General features: G+C 37.6%; 1 pseudogene; it reads right to left on the reverse strand.

Annotated features, from left to right (window-relative positions):
• Positions 1-15,853: 15,853 nt before the first annotated feature.
• On the reverse strand, positions 15,854-16,324 carry LOC117029099 (40S ribosomal protein S8-like; annotated as a pseudogene).
• Between the last annotated feature and the right edge of the window lie 210 nt (positions 16,325-16,534).

A 16,534-nucleotide genomic window follows, 5' to 3' on the forward strand; every position in this document is an offset into this window, starting at 1 on the left:
CCAGCGTCTTGGCTATGTCATGACTTCAAGTGGAAGAATGGAATTGGAAGCCACTTTTTGGTGCTAGGGTCATGGGTCGCTCAAGATTGAATCTAGATTTCTTCAGTTATAAATTGAGAACAATAATATCTGCTCATTCTGTCATAGAAAATTGTTCTGAGGAATAAATGAGACAATGTAGTGATTTAACTTACACTGTTTATAAAGTAAATATAACATTATAACATAGTGTTAAAATAAACTTTATAAAATAAGTTATAAATAGAGGCATATAGAAAATAATATATAATATGCTACATAAATAAAATAATAGTAGTAGATATAATTTATTGAGCACAGATCCTATAGCAGGCACTGTATTTTATATTTTAAGTTAATGCTACACCTTCTGAACAGAAAATATTGTTTATTGAGAACTCTTATTGGCTTTACTCTTGGTGGGGTGCTATCTAGCATTCAAAATAAGCACTTGGAAAGCTCTTAATATGAGCCAGCATCATTCCAAGTCCTTTACATGTGTGTATTTATTTAGTCATCACAACTACCAGGAAGCCCTTGTAATTTTGGCCATTTTACAGATGAGAAAAGTGAGGCCAAAAAAAGTTAAGTAACATGCCCAATGTCACGCAGTAAATGCTAGAACTGTGGTTTGAACCTAGACATTCTGGTTCTGGAATTGGCTCTAAACTATAATTCTAAGCTGAATTTATTATATGAAGTATATTTTAAAATATAATACCCAATAAATATTTGCCTAATAAATAAGTGACCAAAGCTTCCTGAGCACTTCATGTTTTCTAAGGATGACACCATCAGACCCAGAGAGACAACTGCCTGGCCTCGCTTCCTCACTTTCCTTAGAAAACTGGGCTTAGCTCTGGGAGATGTGTTTTAACTGGCGTATGGTATATATAGCGTTTTGTACCATCAGCAGTTTCAGGCATCCACTAGGGGTCTTGGAACATATCCCCTGTGGATAAGGAGGGACTACTGTAATTGTAACACAGCAAGGATGGAGGCAGAGAGATGTGGCAGGTACCACTCCAACAGCCAGGTGAGGGGTACCGGCGACCTGAAATGAGGGGGAGCTACGGGGTGAAGAAGTATCTCAAAATTATGATCAATAGGACGTGGTGACGGGATGTGGGGGACGCCCCCAGGACACACCCAGAAAACTGTCCTGGAGTATTGAGAATAAACTCATTTGTAGAATTGAGCATATTTAGTTAGAAGTAGAGTGAAGTCGAGATGTGAGAGATAGTATGTTCAAATATTTAGTATATCCTTGTTTTAAAATGTTTTGATTCCATTTATCGTCTTCTTCTGAAAGAGTGACCAGCCAAGAGTGCGTCTATTAAAATATTATGTTGACACAGTGAAACAAGCTGAATCAAAGGTGTTCTATGAACCTATGCTTTACATAGCAACAATAGAATTGTGACAGCCCTGGGAGTATGACCCAGTCCAAATAGTCTCCAGCCCAAAGCCAGGGGTAAGGAAGAGGAGTTAGGTGTACCGAACAAAAGGGCCACTGAGCTCAAGCTGTCAGATGGCTCTGGCAGGCACTCATGGGTGCAGAGTAAGTGCCTCTTGAACTGAGGTGAATAGAATGTGTGGGGCTTTAGAAGGTAGGATAGAAGGTTCAAGGAGGCAGATATCAGCAAGGCATGAGGAAGACTTTCTGACGGTTGTTGCAATTGTTTCAGGAAGGTGAGCTCCTCATTCCTGGATGTGTTGAAGCAGATCTGGCCACCGATCTGTCAGGCAGGGGTCTCCTGTGGAGGACCACATCCTGTGATCTCTAATATTCTTTACGACTGCCTGGAAATAAATGATTCTAAAGAATTACACTCCCTACTACCAGGAGGAAGACATCCATCTCTCACTCATGGCTGTGCCGTTACCAGACAGTATGAGGAGCACAAGATTATGATGATAGAAGCTTTGAGTCTCTCCAAAGAGTATCATTGTTCTGTCATTCCAGATATTTGCCATCTTACAGCTGTATGACACGAAGGTCTCTAGATAGCGTCTTCGCTTTTCTAGACAAAATTGGCAAGAGAATTCACATTTTATCAAGTAAAAGCTACCTCCCTAAGTTCTTTTTCAGACAACTTTGTTTTGTAATTCAATACATTACTTCAATTTGGGGAAAAAAATTAAGAATGATCCAGAGGAAAATATTATATCAACTCTGCCTCTAGGTTGACTGCCTTAACAATAAAGAAGCAGAGAATCAATCAGCTGTTTGGGCTCAAAGTGAGCGTGGTGATATGTGTTGTTTACTATTCCTTTTGAGAGCACTTACATGCTCTTTATAATATGAACAAATAGCTGCTAAGGACCCTCGTAATGCTGTCAAATTCATTTTACTTATGTCCAAGTTTTTACCTAGGTTTGCTAAGTAAATAGAGGCTTATCACCCCTTGTGCCACCTCTCTTTTTCAGGGTTATGCTTTTAGAAGCATGCTCAACAGGAAGTAAGTTTCATTAATGCTTGGAAAATAAATTGGTGAGGTGACAGATTCTGTGGTTTGATGGAAGCTCAATTATAATTGTATAACATAATATAGCAAGTGCAGACGAAATCCTATTAAGGTCTGGAAATCCAATATCTTATCTCTGTGACTTTTAATTGATCTCTACACATATTGTCATTGCAGTCAAATATCTGAGCTGATTCCAGTACACATAAACAAATGTAAGCACATTAACTCTGTTAATAATTTTAATAAGTAATCTGTATTTCCCATTAGACCGTCTCCAGTTTTGACTTGCATAATTAAAGATATCATCAGTGAGCCTCTTGTTTTATTTAAAGTATGCGTGTATTGAAATCTTGCTTTTAGCACTAACTATATCGTGATGTATTTTATGTGGCCATCATTAAAATATGAGACCTTTTCTTTCTCTGAAGTGAACATGGATGGTAGGGAGTGTGGGAGGGGCAGATGGAGGCATTGTGGGAGTGGTGTAGAAACCACAGATGAAAAGGAGAAAGTCTGAGTTCGAGTCTTGAGTTCACCAGTAAATTAGCGATGTGAGATTTTTAACCTTTCTGATCTGATTTCATCAATTCCGGTAAAAAAGAGGTGGTCCTCATTTTTTCTTTTGAGGCTAACATTCTGGTTTCTGTGAGGCAGATACTGACTCCCTAGTTTACTAATAATTGACAGCTGGATATAAAACCTGTGGCCTTTATGTTCATTTTTGTTCAAGTTTCATACAACTGTACAATGTACTCGTAAGTTCAGGTGTGTGTGAGGGGGAGATGGTCAGGGAATATGTTTCTCTTGCTGATTGTTATATCTGCAATGTCAAGCTCAGTGCCTGGCACTTAGTTAATCATTAATTGTTGAATGAATGAATGAATGAATGAATGAATGAATGAATGAATTCCAGTCACTCCACCATCCCATGGAAATAGATTGAAGAGCTTGGCTGGACAGGCCCATTCAATATCCCTTGTGTTATTAGTCTTCAGCTAGATGAAAACACTGTGAAATTACCTCCAAAAGTACACCTTTAATGACATGACAGAACACCGAATGTCTTCTTCCGTCCTTACTAAAATGGAAGGGAATCAGAACAAACCGCTGCCTCCACCCTGTTCTTCACACTTGCGTGTTGGAGCAGAGCACAGAGACACTCGTGTTAGTCAATGGCAGTGGAGATTTAATTTGTTAGTTTCCAGCTCACTCAAAGTAGGAACTCGCCTATGGTACAAATATGACACTTGAGAATGTTCTTTGAGTGCTCAGAGAACATTAAAGTTTCCACCATGCTGTAAACAAAACAACTTTTAATACCAGCTCTGACTAATCCAGGACTTTTCTTCATTAGGTAGAACAAACATTCTGATTTGCAATCAAATATCTACAATTACCATGAAAGCCTGAGAAAAATCCTCCCTGGCATGAGATCTTATCTCTGCACACAGAACAGATAAGATTCATTCCTTGACAGACAACCTCCATGCACAGGTGATCCCAGTAAACAGTCTTTTTGGAGTGATTTTTAGCAAGTGGGTGGCTTATTCAGGAGGGTTTATCTGTTTAAGTTAATCGCTTTCTGAAATTGTCTTTGCATATATTAGCATATATTCATTTCACTGATTTTTGTTTCTTGTGATGGGGGACACTTGGCTCTCTGTTTCATCTGATTTGTTTTTGAAGTGAAGAACCCTTTTCTTCTTTACGTGTCCTTTGAAAAGAAATAGAATTTCCTGTACATGAAAAAAAAAAAAAGGCAGTGTTTTAAAGCAAGACTTCATTAGGGGCAAAAGCCCCATGGAAAAGTTATTAGTGCACTTCCTCCAGCATTAAGAAACATCCTTTAATAAGGGAAAAAGCCCCACAGAAAAATTATCTGTGTACTTGCTCCTGCATTAAAAACTTCTGGGAAGAAGATGGAGAGGAGCTGTTTGAGAGTATTAGGGATTCCTGAAGTGAATGAGATCAACTCCAAGGTGACACCAACCTCTCGGATTAGTGACCTTTTGCTTGGTTTTTCTTGTTTGCACAAGCAAAGGCTTTGACATATTCCCCAAGACACTTAATTCCTCTCTGTTTGGCATATTACCAGCAACATAAAAAAGAGAGAAAGAGAGAAGCTCTCATTTTATCTTTCAGCTGCTTAAATATTTATGTTTTAATTTGTTATTGACTTCATGTGAAGTTTTATCAAAATATAGATGGGAAAGTTTAAAGATCGCTCCTGGGAGAGCAGTTAATCCATTTAAAAATAAATTTCTAATGGCCAGATTTTCTGGGCTTAAAACATGAGAAAGCAAAACCAAAGAGGCCCAGTTTATATGCTGTCATTTGTAGACAAGGATAAAGGAAACTTGGTAATGAAAATGCTAATCAAATATCATTGTAAATGCTCATTTTTTTTTCATTTAAAAATATTTGATGGAAGTCTTTACTAGATTTCTATTTTAATTACTTTTCATTTGCAAAAAATGAAAACTAATTAAAAACACCCTAGAGTAAACCCTTGGGGATGGGTCTTTGTTGCATTTCACCTTCCATTTCTATCTCACTTATAGTATACTTGTGCTGTCTTAAACACCTTATATGTTAATTCTTTCAGAAAGAGCTACATGTTAAATGCAGGCAGTGAGCAATATGTATGGTAAGTACTGAATGTATAATAGTGAAATTTCAGAAAACAAAAGGAGAGATAAGTTTAGACAGATCATATACACACATACGAAGTCTGACAATTAAGTTCACAAACTCATCCTAGAAAAAGTGCTACATACCTCATTGCTGAATACCACTATGGTCACCTTCGAAGTGCTCCCCTTGGGAAGCTATGCATTGATGCCAGGACCTAGTCTACCCTTCAAAGCAATTTTGGAACTCTTTTTCTGGAATGGCCATTGGAGCTGTTGTCGTATTACCCTTGATGTCCTGAATGTCATCAAAATGTCTTCCTTTCAATATTTCCTTTATCTTTGGGTAAAGAAAGAAGTCATTGGGGGCCAGATCACGTGAGTAGGGAGGGTGTTCCAACATAGTTATTTTTTTACTGGCCAGAAACTCCCTCACAGACAGTGCCATGTGAGTTGGTGCATTGTTGTGATGCAAAAGGCATGAATTGTTGGTGAAAACTTCAGGTCATTTTCGTCTAACTTTGTCATGCATCCTTTTCAGCACTACCAAATAGTAAACTTGGTTAACTGTTTTTCTAGTTGGTACAAATTCATAATGAATAATCCCTCTGATATCAAAAAAGTTTAGCAACATTGTTTTGACTCTTGATTTAGACTAATGAAACTTTTTGGTTGTGGAGAATTGGCTTACTTCCATGGTGCACTTTGACACTTTGTTTCAGGGTCGTATTGGTACAACCATGTTTCATCACCAATGATAACATGGCCCAAAACTTCGTCTTGTCTCTCTGAAAGGTCTTGGCAAACTTTGACTCTCCTGTGGTTTTTTTCTTCGGTGATCTTCTTTGGGACCATATTTGTACACACCTTTCTCATGCCAACATTTTCAGTTAAGTTTTTCCTAACTGTTTCTCTATTGATGTTTATTTGGTGTGCTATGCCTCTCACAGTTAGCCGACAATTTTGACACACAATTTGATGAATTTTTGCAATGTTTTAATTAGTTCTGCTAATTACTGGCCGCCCTGACCTCTCTTCATCAGTGACGCAGTGTCTCCCCTCAGAAAAATGTTTAGTCCATTTGTAAACTGCTATTTTCTTCATGTCATTATCCTCATAAATTTGGACTAACATTTCCCTGATTTCACTTCCATTCTTGCCAAGTTTAACAAGAAATGTAATGTTTGTTCGTTGCTCTAATTCAAGCCCAGACATTTTCGTGATGGCACACAAAAACACGCAACAACAATAATGAAGGCCACTCAGCAAGACACCACCACATGTTGGCACATACACAGCTGTGAGACACTGATATACCAAGGTTATGAAACCTTACCCAGCTGTTTGTACAGTGCTGCCAATGTAAGCACATGGTGGCGAGTTCGCGAACATAGTTGTTAGACCTCGTATGCTTTCAAACCCAGGCATTTTGATTTGTGCTTCAAGATGTATCCCCTATCACTGCTGCCTTTATGACATAACTAACATTATTTATCCTATTCTGAGACTTTGCTGAGTTTATGGTTTTGACCAAAGTCCTTATAGCAATGAGTTACATATTGCATAGAAGAAGAGACTTATCTAACTGAGGAGACTGTTGAATAGCTACTTCAAAATTTTAACCCCCAAAGACTTATCCCCCATCCCCCAAGAAACTATGTCTCTCTTCGATGAGGCTAGATAGGAATCTGGGGCTACACGAAGCAGTATCTAGTCTTTATAAAGTAATTAAAACATACAGTACTTTTGCCAGCAAACTAAGTCTTTGTGGGTTAAAATTTTGAAGTTAGCAATTTTGATTGCTAGAAGATTTTCTTATTTACGTGGATCAGAGTTTCTTATATTTTAGGCCTTAGATCAGGTCCAGTTCACAAAAAAATTTTATGGGCATTCAAAACAAATATAAATTTGAGAAAAAGAAGGAAGGAAAGAAGAAAGGAAGGAAGGAAAGAAAAGAAGGGGGGAGAGAAAGACAGAGAGAGAAAGATGAAACTCTGTGTACCGCCAGATTCTTATTTAGCCTCATCAAAGTGGGACATAGTTTCTTGGGGGATGGTCAAAGTCCCTATTAGAGAGACAGAAGCAGAAAGCAAACTTTTATGAGTTCACACAGAAGCAGTGCCCATTCCTTTCCGATCCACCAGGCCCAGGCTTAGACCTAGATCAGCTTCAGTCAAAAAGGCAGGCATGGCCCCTGTCCTGAAACTGGCCCTCACTCTGACACATACCTTCTACAAGTTACATCTTCTTGAGCTAAATCGAAATGGCAGAGTTTTCAACACAGTACATGAGATGGGTTGTAGTTTAGAGGCTGTTGGGTAAGCAGAGCTTCTAGAATCCTTCCAACTCCCTAGTGAGACATTTAATGGTGTGGTGGTGATGACTGTCTCTTGTTGAGATTGGAGACTACCCGGTACTGGAAAGCCCTTAGAGGTACCTTCTCAAGCCTCTTGTATAACCTGCATGTCACCCAGATCTAATAACCAAATTCTGGCCTAATTTCTCACTATTGTACTAGGGCCATGTTTACTACTCATCTTAGGCATCAAATGTGTAGTATATTAAGGTTCTCCAGAGAAATTGAGCCAATAGGAGATAGCAATAGATGATAACTGTATTATCTTCTATATCTATATCTATACCTATACCTATATCTATCTATGTCTGTAATTTATTATAACGATTGGGTCACTTATTATAGAGGCCCACAATTTGCCATTTGCAAGCTGACGGCCCTGAAAAGTGGTACAGTACAAAGGCCTGAGAGTTGGACAGCTGATGGTGTAGATTCCAGTCAAAGCCAGAATCTACCTGAGAACCAGGTACACTGAGAATAGGAGAAGACCAATTGACCAACTTTAATAGTACAGTCGGGGTGGCAGGGGGAGAGAGAATTCAACCTTCTTTTCTTCCTTCTTCTACTCAGACCCTCAATGGATTAGATGCTGCCTACCCACATTGGCGAAGACCATCTGCTTTACCAAGGCCACCACCAATTCAAATGCTGATATCGTCTAGAAACACCCTCACAGTCACAACAAGGAATAATGTTTAATCAGATATCTGGGTATCAGTGATCCAGTCAAGTTGACACATAAATTAAGCATCATATGTAGTCACCCTGAAACTGGCTTATGGTCCAGGAAAGACTGAGTGGGGCAGGGCTGGCCAGGACCCCCACAGTTCTCAGAGACTTTGCAATCCAGGGGAAAGACAGGGCTGCCATATTGCCCATCTCCAGGAAATACCAAAGTGAAGGGTGCCTCCAGGTGATTGGCAGTGTTCAGCTTGCACAGCCATATGCGGTGACAGAGAGCCATGATCAGATTTGTGCCTTACGAAGGTAACAAGAAAAATAGGTGATATTGAGCTGGTACATCAAGAAAGAGCATCAGAAGCATATTACTTAGTAATATGGAGGTGACTACCTAAAAAAGCAGCTAAAAGTCTGAGGTGGTGCTTCTAGGAAGTAGGCCTGGGAGTGAGAGGTATGTGGAGAGAGGGGGGATGCTTGTTTATCATTTTAAACCTTTGATTCCTATTTGATTTTTAAAAATCAGGTATATGTATATATAAAAACAATATAGACATACATGTTATGTATGCATAAATGTATGTATGTATATATGCATGTATATATATGTGTATATGCATATACATGTGCATGTGTATATGAATACACACACATGCATAAATATATATATGTATATGTGTGTATGTATACTTACATATACAGAGGATGCCAAAGAAATGTATACACATTTTAAGAAAGGAAAACTGTATTAAAATTGTAGTACTCAATAGATACTGAAAACAAAAGATGAATACAAATCACAATTGACTTCTGCAATTACAAGAAGTGCTCAAAGTGGTTACCATCAGCATCCAGACACATCTGATTACGTCAAACTACTGCTTGAGCAATGTTGACCAAAGTGTCCACTTGTATATATTTTTTGGCCCCCCCGTGTGTGTGTGTATATATATATATATATATATATATATATATATATATATATATATACTTTTTGAGAATTAAGCAGTGGAGCAGGGAGACCAGTTTACAGACAACCCCTCCAGTGACTTGGGCAGAGAAGGCTCAGATCTGAACCCAGGCTGTGCAGGGGGAAAGGAATGGGTTGATCGGAGACATGCTATGTAGGTGGAAGAAACAGAAATCGTGCTCATGAACACAGGCTTTCTTCCCCACATGCTCACCTCCCTCCCCTGCCTGACTTCCTGCTTGCTTCCTTCCCCTTCAGTGGGAGTGGGTGATGAGAGCAAGGAAGAGAGGGAGAGGCAGTCAGAGGTAGAAGCCATGGGGAAGGAACTAAGGCCCCATAGGCTTGCACTTTTCTCTGTGGATGCAAAATTATCTCCTACATTCTGTAGAAAAGATATAAATAGACTAAATTCATAATCAACTTCTCCATGTCTATTTTATACCCCTTCTCTGTTGGCTCTCTTTAACATTCCCCTACTTTTGTTTCCTTTATACTTTCAATGTGATGTATATTTGGTGTGTGTGTGTGTGTGTGTGTGTGTGTGAGTGGGGGGTTGAGGAGAGGAAGGGTGATTTAGGAAGCCTGAACTGGTTAACAAAAAGGTTTTATTCCATTTAATAAATATATATATATCTCCCACCAAGTTTTCTGTCAGGGTATTTTCTATATTATGATCCCGCCATTTGGGGAACTCTAATTGGGTCTGCCAACGGTACTCCCAGAAGTCACAAAATTCTGAGTCTCTATCAGTGAGGCAAGAATCAGTTCTGATGATCTCACTCATCTTTCAAATGTTAATTTAGAGCTTACAAGCCAGATACTGTATAAACTCTCTCAGTACTCATTTCAAACTCTTTTCCCTTGCTTCTTTCCATAGAAGTTACAAAGCTAAACACTCCCATTTTTAGACTGTCTGGGTTATGAGTGGTCATGGAACACTGTTCTGGCCAATGAAACATAAGTAAAAAGTCTTGCTTGAGGTTTCTGCGAAGTCCTTTGCTTTCTTGATACAATGGACAGTACCATCTGCCTTTATTCCACACCCTATCTTCCTTTTTCCTGCTTGGAATAAAGATGTGATGACTGGAGCTCTAGTAGCCACATCACGATCCTGAAGAAAATTAGAGACCATGGCCTTCATATCCTTCACCTGATGAATCTCAGTTTTCCCGTCTAAGCCCTGACAATTGGGTCTTCTAAGACTCACAACCGAATGCAATCCTTGACTGATATAGGTAGGCATTGAGGAAATAATGGAAAGAGGACAGAATGGAGTCTCTGGCCCATGATTTTGTGGGCAGGAAAACTGTACAGGAGTTGAGATCTTTAAGCAGTGTCCTCCAGAGACATGACTTTGAAGCTCAGGGTTTATTTCCTGTCTGAGAAACCTGGAGCACAAAGACTGATGAAACATATTTCTGGCTGTTAATGAAGAATCACTGGCAACTCCAGTGTTAATCCTGTAGGCTAGAAATAAATTATGCTCTGTCTCTACCAGACCAAATCTTTACTAAAACAGCATTAATACCTATTTATAATTTTTTTCTATCAATATTTCATAAATTTGAAGGGAAACAGTTTGAAAGAATTCAGATGATTTTTTTCTCTGTGTATGCTTTCAGAACATCAATTATTGCTGTGGGGGCACCTTCAGCATTGCCTAAAGCTGTAATAAATTCCCAAGTTCTGACTTTGAAGATTTTAGACATGCTAACAGTGGGATGTGTATGAATTATTACTCTTGCTCTAACACAGCAATACTCTCCTGAAGAGTAAACAAAATCCTCATTCAATTTAGTTCAAGAATGAATGATAATTTTCTATTTTTTGTTTTTGGTTTTTCGGCTTGGATTAAAGAAGGTGTGAGTGGAGGATGGGAGGGGGTGTGTGGACTTCACTGTATTAAATTCAGTTTCTCACTGAGTGAAGTATATAGACAGGTGAAAAAAGAGTGTTAGTATAATATCTTTGTGTTTTTTCTAAATGTTTCACATTTTCTAATTCATCTGATTTTTATAAAAATATTGTTTGACAGGTAAGTTAATTGTAATTATTCCCGTTTTGCATCTGGGGAAATCAAGGCAGAAATTATTTTTTCTTGATGGGCCTCTCAGTGTTCCAGGAAGACAAAACCCACCACTCAAAAGTCATATAAAAATGGAGATCTATTGGTCATATCTGTTGCCTTGCTGTCCTTTAAGCTTAGTAAGTAAAAAAACAACAAAAACAAAAACAAAAAAACACAAACACACACACACACACACACAAAAAAAAAAACAAACAAAAAAACACAAAACATACATATATACATATATCTTGACCAGCTGTCGTCTTCATTTCACTCTTGAAAACCACCACCACCACCACCAAAGAATGGAAATATTTGTGAATTTGTTTATGTTTGCATCCAAATTGAACCAGGAGAGGTAAAGAGGGAATGAAGAAGGGAAGAAGGAGGATTAGAAGTAGCAACTGTTGGATACTTATAGGTTGGGAAAGTGTGGGGAATACAGCATGCGTCATCTCAGGAACTCTGAGCAAGAGCTTTGTGGGAGATGCACTATTCACATCTTACTGGTGGAAAGAGAGGCTCAGTTAGTCACTTGCCCAAGGTCATATAGTTGGTATATCATGAAAGAATGATCATACTGCAGAAAGTTTTCAGGGTCTATGATCTTGATAAAGATAATGTGGCATACACATACAATGGAAAATTACTCAGCCTTACAGAAGAAGGAAATCCTGCCATTTGTGATAACAGAAATACCTGGCGGACATTATGCTAAATGACATATGCCGGTCTTAGAAGGACAAATACTGCATGATCCCACTTACACAAGATACCTAAAACAGTCAAACGCATAGACTATAGCAGAGACTAGAAATGTGCTGACCAGAGCCTGGGAGAACAACGAAATGGGGAGTTGCTGTTCAATTAGTATTACCTTTCAGTCATGCAAGATGAATACGTTTTAGAGATCTGATGTACAACGTACGAGTGCCAATAGTTAACAACACTGCATTGCCACTTAAAAATTTGTCAAGAACGGTCGATCTCGTATTAAGTATTCTTACCACAAACAAAAATACACTTGTGTTTTTGGTTTGAATGTAAGCAGCTTTTATCTAACCCAAGATCATGAAGATTTAACTGCTATGTTATTTCTAAGAGTTTCATAGTTTCAGCGATTACATGTAGGTTTATCATCCATTTTTAGTTATTTTTTTGTGTACAGTATAAGAAAGTAGCCCAACTTCATTCTTTTGCATATGGATATATCCAACTGTTGCAGCACCACTTATTGAAAAGGCAGTTCTTTTCTCATTGAGTTGTCTTGCTTTCCTTGTCAGAAATCTATTTAGCATAAATGTAAGGGTTTATTTGTACACTCTCAATTCTAGTCCATTAACTTATGTGTATATCTTTATACTAGTACCACACTGACTTGATTGCTGTAGGTTTGAAATAGATCTTGAAATCAGAAAGTGTGAGTCTACCAACTTTGTTCTTTTTCAAGATTCCTTTGGTGGCTCTAGGTCCCTTATATTTTCATATGAATTTTAGGATAAACTTGTCAAGTTCTACAAGAAAGCCAGCTCAGATATTTATAAGGATCACACTGAATTTGTAGGTCAATTTGGGGAGAATGGCCATCTTAATAATGTTTTCCAATCTATGAACATGGATTATCTTGCTATTTATTTCGGTCTCCTCTTATTTCTTTCCATATGTCTTGTATCATTGAGAGTACAAGTTTTGTACTTCTTCTGTTACATTTATTTCTACATGTTTTGTTCTTTACAATGTTGTATTAAGTGGAATTGTTTTCTCAATTTTATTTTCAGATGATTCATTGCTGTTCATAGAAACATAATTGATTTTTCTGTATATTGATCTGCAATGTTACTGAACTTGTTTATTCTAACAGTTTTTAGTGAATTCATTAAGATTTTCTACATAAAAGATTATGTCATCTGCAATAGAAACATTTTTACTTCTTCCTTTCAATCTTGATGGTTTTAATTTCTTTTTCTTTCCTAATTGCCCTGGTTAGAACTTCTCGTACAATATTGAACAGAAGTGGTGAGCATGGACACCTTGTCTTGTTCTTGATCTTGGGAGGAAGGCATAATCAGATTGATGTAAGTTCTTTCTATTCATAATTTCTTCTTTTTTTTAATTATAAAAAGGTGTTGAAGTTTGTTAATTGCTTTTTTTGTGTCTATTGAGATGATAGGGTGGACTTTTCCCCTTCATTTTATTAATATGGTGGATGACATTAATTGATTTCCTGAAGTTAAAGCAATCTTGCATCCCCCAAATAAATCTCCCTTGATCATGGTGTATAATACTTTTTACATGTCAAGATTTGGTTTGATAGTATTTTGTGGAGGATTTTTGCATCTATGTTTATAAGATATTTGTCTATAGTGTTCTTTTCTTATTATGTCTGTGTCTGGTTTTGGTGTTAGGATAATACTGACCCCACAGAATGAATTAGGACATGTCCTTTGCTCTTTTTTTCATTTCTTGGAAGAGTTTGTGAAGAATTGCTATTACTATTATTATGTTTCAACGTTATGTAGAATTAATCAGTGAAGCCATTTGGTCTTGGGCTTTCTTTGTGGGACGTGCAAAAATTACTAATTCAATATCTCTATTCGTTATAGGTGTATCCAGATTTTCTATTTATTTTTGAGTCAGTTTTGATAGTTTGCATCTCTCTAGAAATTTGTTTATTTCATCTAAGTTGTCTAACTTATTGCATGCAGTTTTTCATATTCCCTTGTAATCCTTTTTATTTCTGTAGGGTTATAGTAGTATCCCTTCTTTCATTTCTGAGTCTAGTAATTTGAGTCTTCTTTCTTGATGAATCCAGCTAAATGTTTGTTAGTTTTGTTGATCTTTTCAAAGAATCAGCTTTTGGTTTTGTTGATTTTCACTATTGTTTTTCTACCCTCTGTTTCTTTTATTTTGGGTCTAGGCTTTATTATTTCCTTTCTTCTGCTTGATTTGGGTTTAGTTTGCTCTTCTTTTTTCAGTGTCCTAAAATAGAAGGTTAGATTATTGTCTTGAGATCTTTCCTTTTTCAAAAACACAGGTATTTATTATAATTTCCCTCCAAATACACTTTTATTTATATAAATTTCCCCAAATTCTGCTTTAACTACATCCCACAAATTTTTCTATATGCTTGTTTTTGTTTTCATCAACTCAAAGTATTTTCTAATTTTCCTTATGATTTCTTCTTTGACCTATTGGTAATTTAGAAGAGTATTATTTAATTTCTATATATTTGTAAATTTCTCAAATTTCCATCTGTTATTGAGTTCTGACTTTATCCTGATTGTGGTTGGACCATTCTTTGTATACTTTCGATCCTTTTATTTTTACTGAGGCTTTTTTTTAGTGGCTTTCCATATGGTCTATCTTTGTGAATGATCCATGCGTGCAGGAATGTGTATTGTGCTTTTGTTGTATAGAATGTTCTAGTAATGGTTGTTAGGCCTGCTTGATTTATAGTGCCATTCAGTTCTTCCATACACTTGTTAATTTCCTGACTCATTGTTCTATTCGTTATTAAAAGTGGGATATTGAAGTTTCCAAACAGTACTGATAAAATTGTCTACTTCTCCCTTCAAACTCTCAATTTTTGCTTTTGTGTTTTGGAGACTCGGTTGTTAGGTGCATACATATATGTTTATAAGTGTTATATCTTCCTGATAGATAGATTTATTATTATAAAATGATCCTTGTTATCCCTAGTAATATATTTTATTTTTACATTGTTGGATGTTTGTCTGGTATTAGTATAGCCATTCTAACTTTCTTATGGTTGCTCTTTTCATGATATAACTTCCATTGAAATGAACTGGAGTGTGAGGTGATGGCATGGATGAGGCTCAAATGACACAGATTTTTGCTGTTCTTATTAAGATTTATTAGATTTTCTTGAATTAATGTTTTCCCATTTGCTGTATGCCATTAGGACAGTTTACAGATACTTTATTTAAAAAATAAATTTTACCAGTTATGATTGTTTTGCAGGGGAGAACATCCGTGGAAATTCTCACACTACCACAATAGAAGTGCTTCTCCTCAAACTTAATTTTAACCTCATCTTCATCTTCACCCCATCATACACCTTTCCTTTCAAATTCAAATGTAACTTACAAAACCTGAGTAGAAAGGGGTTAGAACCTGAATTTTCTTACTTCCTTTTATTTCCAGATCTTGGAGAAGGTATTAAGGGAGTAAATGAATGCATATTTATCTTTTTAATGTAACAAGGGCTGTTATATTATTATCTTTTGGTAAGTTCTTTTAGCTTCCCTCACTAATGCAAATGGCCATTTGGTGCACTCCATGTGGCAGCATCCAATTCTTAATTTCTCATTTTGTGTGTGTGTGTGTGTGTGTGTGTGTGTGTGTGTGTGTGTGTGTATGTGTGTGTTTTATAGTTGGGTCCATGGGACCTCTTGACTGAATGTTTCTCTGAAATGGGAGACCTTTATCTCATGGGTAGGTGCTGTTTCTTCTGTATTTCAAAACATCTCCGAGATGATCTCAGACCTTGTGCTCTATGCAGCTGCAGGGATGGGGACATTTCCAGCCCTGAGTAGATGAATGCCTCATTTCTAAGGATTTGTCTTACCTGGCTTCTCCCTTTTAGTGAGGCCTCATCGTTGGGTATTTGATAGGGGTCTCAACAGTTTTTTGGTTTTTTATTTATTTGCCTCTCTGGGCCTTGATTTTCCTCAGATAGAACTCCAGTTCCTTGCCCTCCAGCACATAGCCATCTCCTCAGGAGTCAGCGTGGCCCCCTTCTTGTGACCCAGGAACAGTGCACAGTAGGACTGACACCACGGTCAGTAGGTGCGCTGTCAATGAGCATGACGCAGTTCTTTACTAGGATCTTGGTGAGGACCAGTTCATTGTTGGATGCACTGTAGACAACAAATATATGCACATATTTTGTGCATTTAACACTTGGAGCCCCAGGAGAAATTCCCCACATCCAGCCTCAGTGCACGGTACTTTTTGTTGCCTCCACGCACACGGACTGTGTGTATGTGGTAGGGGCCAATCTTAGTGTTGGCAGCAGGGCATCCCAGCTCATATTTTCACTTCTTGTGGTAGGGCTTTCTCTTGCCCCCTGGTCTTGTGACGCTTATGCCAGTTGTCCCAAGAGACGCCCATGGCTCAGTTAGGATTGGAAAGAGGGGGTCCCAACAGTTTTAAACAGGACTTAGTTTTCATTTAGTACCAGAATCCAGGGGATTTTAATGGTACAGTATTAAATCAAACATAATCCTTAAAATCAGTGACAAAGAAAAGTTAGGTATGCTAAATTTAGGATCAGATTCAACAAAGATGAAAATTGTATCCCAGTTATTGAAATATTACTTA

Source organism: Rhinolophus ferrumequinum, chromosome 10 (assembly GCF_004115265.2).
Source record: "Rhinolophus ferrumequinum isolate MPI-CBG mRhiFer1 chromosome 10, mRhiFer1_v1.p, whole genome shotgun sequence".
In the NCBI taxonomy this organism is placed as follows: Eukaryota; Metazoa; Chordata; class Mammalia; order Chiroptera; family Rhinolophidae; genus Rhinolophus; species Rhinolophus ferrumequinum.